Source organism: Octodon degus, unplaced genomic scaffold (genome assembly GCF_000260255.1).
Source record: "Octodon degus isolate 3935 unplaced genomic scaffold, OctDeg1.0 scaffold00005, whole genome shotgun sequence".
In the NCBI taxonomy this organism is placed as follows: Eukaryota; Metazoa; Chordata; class Mammalia; order Rodentia; family Octodontidae; genus Octodon; species Octodon degus.
The window spans coordinates 18,781,283-18,789,941 of record NW_004524581.1 but is presented as its reverse complement, the minus strand read 5'-3'; positions in this window follow the sequence as shown (position 1 = coordinate 18,789,941).

Sequence of the window (8,659 nt, the reverse complement as noted above, 5' to 3'; positions counted from 1 at the left end):
GACCATCAAGAGATGCAAAGGGAAGACTATGGAAGTGGGAGAATGTGAAAACTTTTTCACCACAGCAAGCCAAGTTCATATTTAGGTTGATAAGAAGAGCCTACTTATATCTCATTCAATTTGATTTGAAGGAAATGAAAAATTGTCTCTGAACTATGAAACTCCATTAGCTACCACTAGGGACCAACGCTGTCACTAAGAGTCATTTTTGTGAATCACAGACATTGCTCTTCAGTAATGTTCAGTCATTTTTTTTCCATTTAAAGTTTCATTATTTGAATGGAAATTTTACCCTGCATGTTTGAGGTGTGTAACATAATGTCATGAGATGTAATGCACAGTAAAATTGCATTGAGATGCCAATTAACACACCCATCAACTCACAGTTAATATTTGTGTGGCAATCATTGCTAAAATCTAATTGTGTAACTCTCGGAGGCAGCCTGCGATTGACCTGTGGTAAGGAGAAATAAAAAAGAAAGAGACAAATTTCCAATCAAAAGTCATGAAGGGACTCCTATCCCAAGGTGGACAACAGTACAGGGAGTCCAGAAGATTCCATTTTTATTGATAAAGCACATCATATCAAATCAGGTAAGCACACAAATAGCATAACCTACCACTGCTTGTACTGAGAAGAGCAACATGTTTATGTGAAGGAACACTAGGGAAATCAACATTCCTGGGGCATTTATGAGATGTGTTTTTATTTTATTAATTTTATTGAGAAACAAATAGCAATGAGACAGTTTCAAAACCGATTAGTAGGAGAGTTTCAATAATTAATGCATTGCATATTGCTGTCCTTGTAGTGGTTATTCATAGTATAAGATGCAGATATGATATCCTGTCCACAAACACTATTAGAACAAATCTTTCTTCTCATTGAATTAAGAGAAACTAGCTGTGTATCTATCCTAACTATTTTGTGTGTACCAATACAAAATGGTCCTTCATTTATATCCCCTTGTTTTGTTTAGTTTTGTCAGAGATATGTATTCCATTGCCTTTTAAATATGGTAAGTGCTTGAATTCAGCAAAATAATCCAATATAGTCCAGTAGTCCTATTATGGAGTGAGTGATCAGTAGGACTGGCAATGTCAGAAGTTGTTGACTTGAGCCTCTTACAACTCAGCATATTAATATGGCTTTACTTTTTATACTTCATTTTTATACTTTTCTGCTGGATTGTTAAGACCAAGATAAAGCAAGACCTATATAACAAGAAATGTAACTTTTACATCTGCTAAGATCAATCAAATCCCCTCAGGATTTACCTTGAAACCCTGTACCTCAGATTGTAGAACCTTTGTCAGTGTCAGCCATGTGAATGAGTCACGGCCATTGCTTGGCCAATTTGCTCTCTGTGAAAACCTGAGAGAGTGTCTTCTCTCCATGTGACTCTCCTTAGGCACACTCTACATCACCGATCACTTTCCTCTGTGGCCCCATAATCTCCCTGATCAGTAAATGTGGGACACAACTGAGTTACATGATGTTACAGTACAGGTTCTCCTGTGTCCTGAGTCCTCACTGACCTTGAAAGGCTAGAGCCAAAATGTTGGCTGTCCTTGAAGTCCTTCTTTTTCTCTAAATTTTGGTCTGCAAACTGAAGTTGTTAACCCTCCAGAAAAGAAGTTTAATGATATTATTACCCTATAACATAGGCAGTTAAGCTGAACCTCACCATCTGTCTGAATATCAAACATCTTAGACATGACATGGAACAGATATTTCCATCAAGTATTGATATGTTAAACTTTAAATCCCTACAGAGTGTGAAGAAAAAAATTTAAAAATAAAAAATATTTAAAAATAGGAATAAACCATTACATATGTTTACACAGAAATTTTGAAATCTAACCATATGCAGCATTATAGCAGGACAGTTATGAGATGTGTTTTGTTCATGACCTCATCCAACATTTAGAGTCACCTTAACAAGTGTGTTTAAAGTATCAGTATTTTTTTTGTGTTTTGTTTGTTTTGTTTTTGGTGGTACCAGGGATCAAACTTAGGACATTATACTTGCCAGGCAAGCACTTATTCCACTGAGCTATCTCTCCAGTCCCAAGGATCAGTATTTTGAAGTTGAAAAAAATTGGGACTGAGCAAAGCTAAGCTTTCCTACCTTAGCACATAAAATGCAGGCCTAGTATTCAAAAGCTTTAGGTCCATCCAATAGAAAAATATATTTTTCATATAACCCCTTTCCCCTTGTAATTGGCCAAGATTTCAGGTGTTGGATGAGACAAACATGAATAGAATTAAAGGCATTGTGTGCTGTGGTTGTTGATAAATTGAGTAGCAAATACATAGCTTCTTTGATGTCAATTCATTTGGATATATTATCTAAAGAACTTCTTGGAAGTTTAAGAATATTTCTATACCAGTTTACTGATAGGAGAGATTTCCTTCATGAACTGAAGGTGATGAATATAAATGAAAAGTGAGCACATTAAAGTGATCAAATATCACACTCAGCTATCATGTATCAATCACTTTCTTGTCACTAAGTCACGATACCCAGAATCTGCAACTTAAGAAGGAGAAAAAGTTTATTTCAGCTCAGATTTAACCCCAAGGGCAGATGACTCCAAGGCAGGATGGTATGGAAAAAGGCATGGAGAAGGATAAAGCTGTTCACCTCCTGATGCCCAGGAGACACAAAGTGAAGGATGGAGCCAGGAGAGGAGATACAGCACCAGAGATCGTGCCCCCAGGGACACCATGCTGTGAACACGCCACACTTTGTAACATCCAGCCAGCTGTACCACTCCCAAAATCCAACTTCTTTCCACAGGACCCTGCCTCGGGGCATATGAAGTCTTGGGAGGACATCCAGATATAAATCATAACATTCAGTTACCATAAAAGGATTCAGTATCTGAGATTTGGTCTAGAATTTTGATAGTAAAAACTAATAAAATATTCAGAGGGAAACAATGCTTTGTTTTACTTAGGACAGCTGCTTCTTGAATGAGGTCATTTATGTTGCACAGAACGAGTGAGAGAAGTCTGGCTGTGAGTCGTCAATGTGCTGATGTAGTCCCTTGTGTCGATGACCATACTAGTTTGGCCCTGAGGCCCTGTCAGCCACAGAATGCATGCACAAATGAGTTTCTGAATTTCGTTTCTTTCTTCATTTATTTCTAAGTCAGATGTGCCCACCCTGATTACAAAAGTTGAGACATATCACCAATAGGAACAAATTCTCATAAGGGCTTAATAATGATAGTAAAAAATGAGGTTGATATCAGAGCTGTAAGAGTTTCCTGACCTCTGATTAAATCATGTATCTGTGGGCGTCAAGAGTGACTGTCAGTGAGCTGTGTCTCAGGCTTAAATTTTTAAATTAGAATTGCAACAAAGAATGGAAGCTGGGCTGCAGCTGGGACTGTATAAGGTGACAATTTAGGGAGCACATTCCCTTAGGAGTAGAGTTGAATGTTTATGTTTATGCCCAAGTATGACGGGAACTGTGTAAAAGACAATTTGCTGTCCCTCATTTCTTTTCCCACAGCTCTTGGTAGGAACATCCTAGGTTATTCTGAGAGAACTGCCCCCACCTTCAACTCAGGATCTCGGTCTGTAGTTTCAGGAGTGGATTTTTGTTTGGCTCAGATCAAATACAGTAAATCCCCAATGTATGAACATTTGAGATACGGACGGACCTTCACAAACAGACCTCGCATTACGAACATTCATGGGTGTGAATCAATCACAGAAGTAGCTCATGTGTCTGCTGGACACTACCACAGTTGTGCTGCTGGGTGCTTACTGTACAGTGTGATAGTGAGTGTTACATAGTGCAGTGGCTCAATCAGAGTCCAGGACATCCAGAGGCAAGTGAAAAATCAGTGGTGATGTGGAGGGCACTGCTAGGAAGTGCAAAGCAATATGCATTGTATATTTGTATCCAAATGTTATTTCATACTTTCTAAAGAGAAAAAAACAATAATAAGACAATATCAAAGCATCATAAAACAGTTAAAATGGTATAGAATTTCAAAACAAGAACAGAAAATTAACAATGGCTGCTATATTACATATTGTTATCATCAGATTTATTGCTTAGATTACCAAATTTAGACATACAAATTTTTTTTTTTAGGGAAGGGTCTACAGGGTGTTCAGGGTCTCACTACTACATCAGATTCATAGTGATCCACCTGTTTACAGCCTCCCAAGAGCTGGGATTACAGGTGCATGCCACCATGTCCAGTCGCTGGTATGGCAGGCCCGGGGATCAACCTGTCAGCCCTTGAGCCTGCTTACAGGCACTTAATCTGCTGAGCTAGTTGGCTGACCCAAGATTGTTCAAATAATTAAACATTAACTCTTCCTTTCAATAAACCTTAATTTATTTTTACTTCTTTTTACTTTTTTTTGCTTTATTTTACAAAGAGTATAGAGATAGATAAAAGTATAGAAATAATAGATAGAGATGATACACATTTTTAAAAACAGGATGAAAGATATTCAGCCATGGTTGTTATATTGCACATTGCTGGCTTCAGTGATCCATGCAGTGAAAATTACAAGAATAAGACAATAACAAAGCATACTCTGAAAGCATATTCTCAAAACATACTCTCAATACTATGGGAAAAAAAAGCCTGAAGAGGATTTTAAAAAATGTGTCCAAATGTGTAAGACTCCATCTGTCAGACTTATGAACCAATCTGACTTACAAATATTATTCCTCTGGGATGGAACTTATCCCCCAGTTGGGGACTAATGGTAAGAACAAACGTTTCCATGACTACACATCTTGGTTATGAATAAGTTCTTTTTAAAAATACAATCAGAACAAAAATGACCAATTGTATTCGAAACGATGGGAATGAGATTCTTCTAGTATTGGAGAAACCAGTTTAGAATTGCCACAGCCACAGAGAGTCTAGAATAGCCAGGAGAGACCATACTCATGGAACCAGTTGTGGAGGCAAGTCTGACAAAGAACAAGGTGGTGGGTTCTAGAAGAGCTTTTTGAATTACACTTAAGTTTCTTCTTGAAGTCAGATATCAGATATGAACAACCAGCTTTTTTGTTGCTTTCTGAAAGGTTTCATATATATTATTTTTACCTGAATATGATTAAATAATATAAATCTCAAATTTATCCATAAAACAAGAATAAATTATGGGTAGCATGAGAAAAAAAATCACTTTAAAATTCATTCCAATGGGAAAGAATCAGTATGCTTCTGTGGGGACAGGGAAGAGCAACACCTGTTGTATCTATGTGTCACCTCCCAGGATCTATGGAGAAGAAAAGATGCAAAGTAAAATAGATTTTCTAAGGGCTCAATAAGCTCTGCTATGAAGTTTTCAGTGGCTGGGAGAGAAAATGAGGCAATAGATAGAAAGAGGTATGAACATCTGAAGACTGGTGTGGTGGAGATGGCCAGGCCTTGAGAGGATCACCAGGCATAGTGTCAGCCCTGAGATCACCACAGTGACACAGTTCTTGCAGTAGAAGGGATGCAGCTTGGAGACTAAGACACACTTAGGAGCTCTTGGAGGGAAATGACCACCCTACGGCCAAAGTACCTAGGGCAGTGTCCTTGGGTTCTGCATGAAGGTATTGGCATCCCAAATAGATTGGAAGTACTTTGCACATGAAAACCTAAGAGGGATGAGCATTTGCATTTGTTGGCCGGCTGGACCTAGGTATTTCCCAGTGAGAAACCTGGAATGCTGCAGTGTTGGGCAGTTCACTTCAGTGGACAGTTGTTCTCCCAACAGATTGTTGTAAATAATATTCAGACTTCAGGGCATCTGGTCTCTCAAAAAGAAAGATAGTTCATCCTCTGTGTTGAATATGTTGGTTATCAGTCAGTGTCACAAAGGCTCTTCACAGATGTAAAATTTGTAAGTCTGTCAGGGGTTGGTCATTCATTGTCACTTACTGCTGTTGCCTGCAGTGGTGGCACTAGACTGCTGGCTAAGAACTTGACTTCTATGCTTGGTTCCTTCTTGCTTTACCCCATCATCTGACTCCCTGGGTTTTCTTTGGCATTAGTTAGTTACAGATACTTAGAAGATTTTCCAAGCCACCTTAATTTATTCTTCTTTAAAACGTAACTAATAGTAACTAGGTCAGAGCACAGGGCTTTTGTGAGAGGTAAATGTGGATCCCTTCAGACCATACCTAGAACAAAAGCAGGTCCTCTGGTGAATCTACACACATCTCCCCAAATTTCTGACGTTGGGGTAGGAAAGTGATATGTGATCATTGCTTACTACCAGAGCTCTTAGCAGTTGAAAGATCCAAATCTGATAACCTAATACCCTTCCACCAGCCCACTGCCCTTCCACCCCAAGGTTCAACTGAATGCCACTGCAAAATGAGTTTTCGTAGGATTGTAACAACATAGTTTACAGTGCTGAACTACAAAGAATGAAATATCATGTTGATGCATCCATGGAAAAGTCTCATTTCACCAGATACGACCTATATCCAACCGCGTTCCACAGAACTGTAGTCTTAGCTCTGGTATTCGCTTTGTCCTCTGAGTGGAGGCCCTAAGAAGGACTTTTGAAGTAATTCTAGGTTTATAATCATTTGTAAGATAAAGAGCCAGAGAATGAAATGCAATATAAAATACGGGTCTGCTGGTTTGACAAACTTTAGATTTTAATAATACTATGGTTTGTCCTCTTTATGAACAGAATATCATTCACAAATTTTTCTGGTAATGAGGAAAATGCTGAGATCTAAACCCAAAATTAAACAAGTAGCAGTTTTTACTAACCATAGACACTGAAAAGAGTGTGCTTTTCATAAGACTTACCATATGAAGTGTTTTGTCATCTCAAGGGATAAAAAATACTAATACCTGAAGATAACAGCTAGTTTCAAGAAAATCAATCATAATTAAACAAGAGCAAGCTGTTCTTTCTTATAGTGTCCCCAAGGGGGAGAAACTGATAGTCCCCTTTGTCACAAGACTTACAGACAGCACATCAAGCTTTAATAGATGAAATGACTGCGCAGATGTTCTGGGCATCCCCAAAGAGCCAGGATGAAGGGCACATGTTTGCAAAGAATTTGATGAATGTATTTCTCTAAGGATGAAGAGTTGCAAATTGAGACCCTTAGGATGAAATGATTTTGTGTTAGTAAGAAGAAATGAATGATCTCCCAGATGCTCTTTGAACCTGTTAACAACAACAACAACAAAAATATTGTGTTGGATTTATATTTTCTTCGTTTAGTGGCAAACAGCATGAAGTACACTTGTCTTTTGATGTTGAGTAACTGTACTTCCTTGTGTCCCTTCTTCATTACAAAAGGGATGCTTTAAGGTTTTTTTCTATTTAAATCAAAATGTTTCTTTCTGGTTGATAGAAATATATGGCTCCTTAATCCCATTTATGGGTACTTGGTTGCTCTTTTAATTTGTTGTTGTTGTTGTTTTTAAAGAATACAAAACAGTGATAAAAACAATAGAAATGATGCAAGATTTCACTAAACAAAGCCAAAGGAATTCAACAATGGTTGCCGTATTACATGACGCTATCTTTAAATTAGTTGTTCAGATTATCAGATATAAATGTGTAAGATGTATTTAAAGAAAAACGCAAAACGAAACAATAACAAAGAAGTTATAAGAAATTCAAAAGAGGAAAAAAATCAGAGTTAAAAAAAATTAAGCATTAACTGGTCCTTTCGAAAGACCAGCATAAATCAACAATACAATTATCCAAACTATTCTGCATATGCATATATATATATATATTCCCTTCTTTCATTTGTCCTTTTTCTCATCTTTCAGTTTTTCTGCCTTCTGGGATTCCCCTCTTCTCACTACTCCCCTGGGACCCTGACGCTGTGGACATCTCTTTTTCCATCCTTAGCTTTTCCTTCTGCGGTTGCTTCACCCACCCTACCCACGCCTTTGCTAAGCGATCCATTTCCTGTCACCCAATCATCCTCCCCCTTCTGACACAAGAACCTCAAAACGTTCCCTCTGTCAGTAGCTTTTCCTCACCCCCATTTCCTCCATAAACCGTGGCACTCACTTCTGCCCTTGCTGCTCAAATGAGACAGCTCTTACTAAGGCCTTTACTTTTCCTAAGTGGAGCTCTAACGACATCTGCCAGAAATTGCATTCTTTGATTGCCTTTTCATTTGCCACTGTTGATGTTTTCGACAATCACAGCACCATACAATGTGGTGCTTTACTTGATACATCCCTGCCTATTCCCTTTGGCCTTTCCTGTAGGTCCTTATTTTTTCCATTAGCAAGTTCAGCTTACCAAGCTTCTCATTTAATCTGGAGCATTTAGCCTACACATAATTCTCCAAGTAACACCCAAAGTGATACATTTAAAATTTAGGTTTGTAGAATCAGGAGAGAAGGAAAGAAATTCAGTAAAGGAGCACCAAAAACAACACATATGAGTGGAAGAATCATTCTTGATTCCTTCTTACATAGCACGCTATTAGACAAAATTCTCCATCTCTATCTCTCTGTGTTTCTCTGTCCGTCTCCCCTGTCTCTGTCTCTGTCTCTCTCTGTCTCTCTGTCTCTCTCTCTCTCTCTCCCTCTCCCTCTCCCTCTCCTGCTCTCTCCCTCTCTCCCTCCCCCTCTCCCTGTCTCTCTCTCCCTCTCTCTCTCCCTCTCCCTCTCCCTCTCCCTCTCCCTC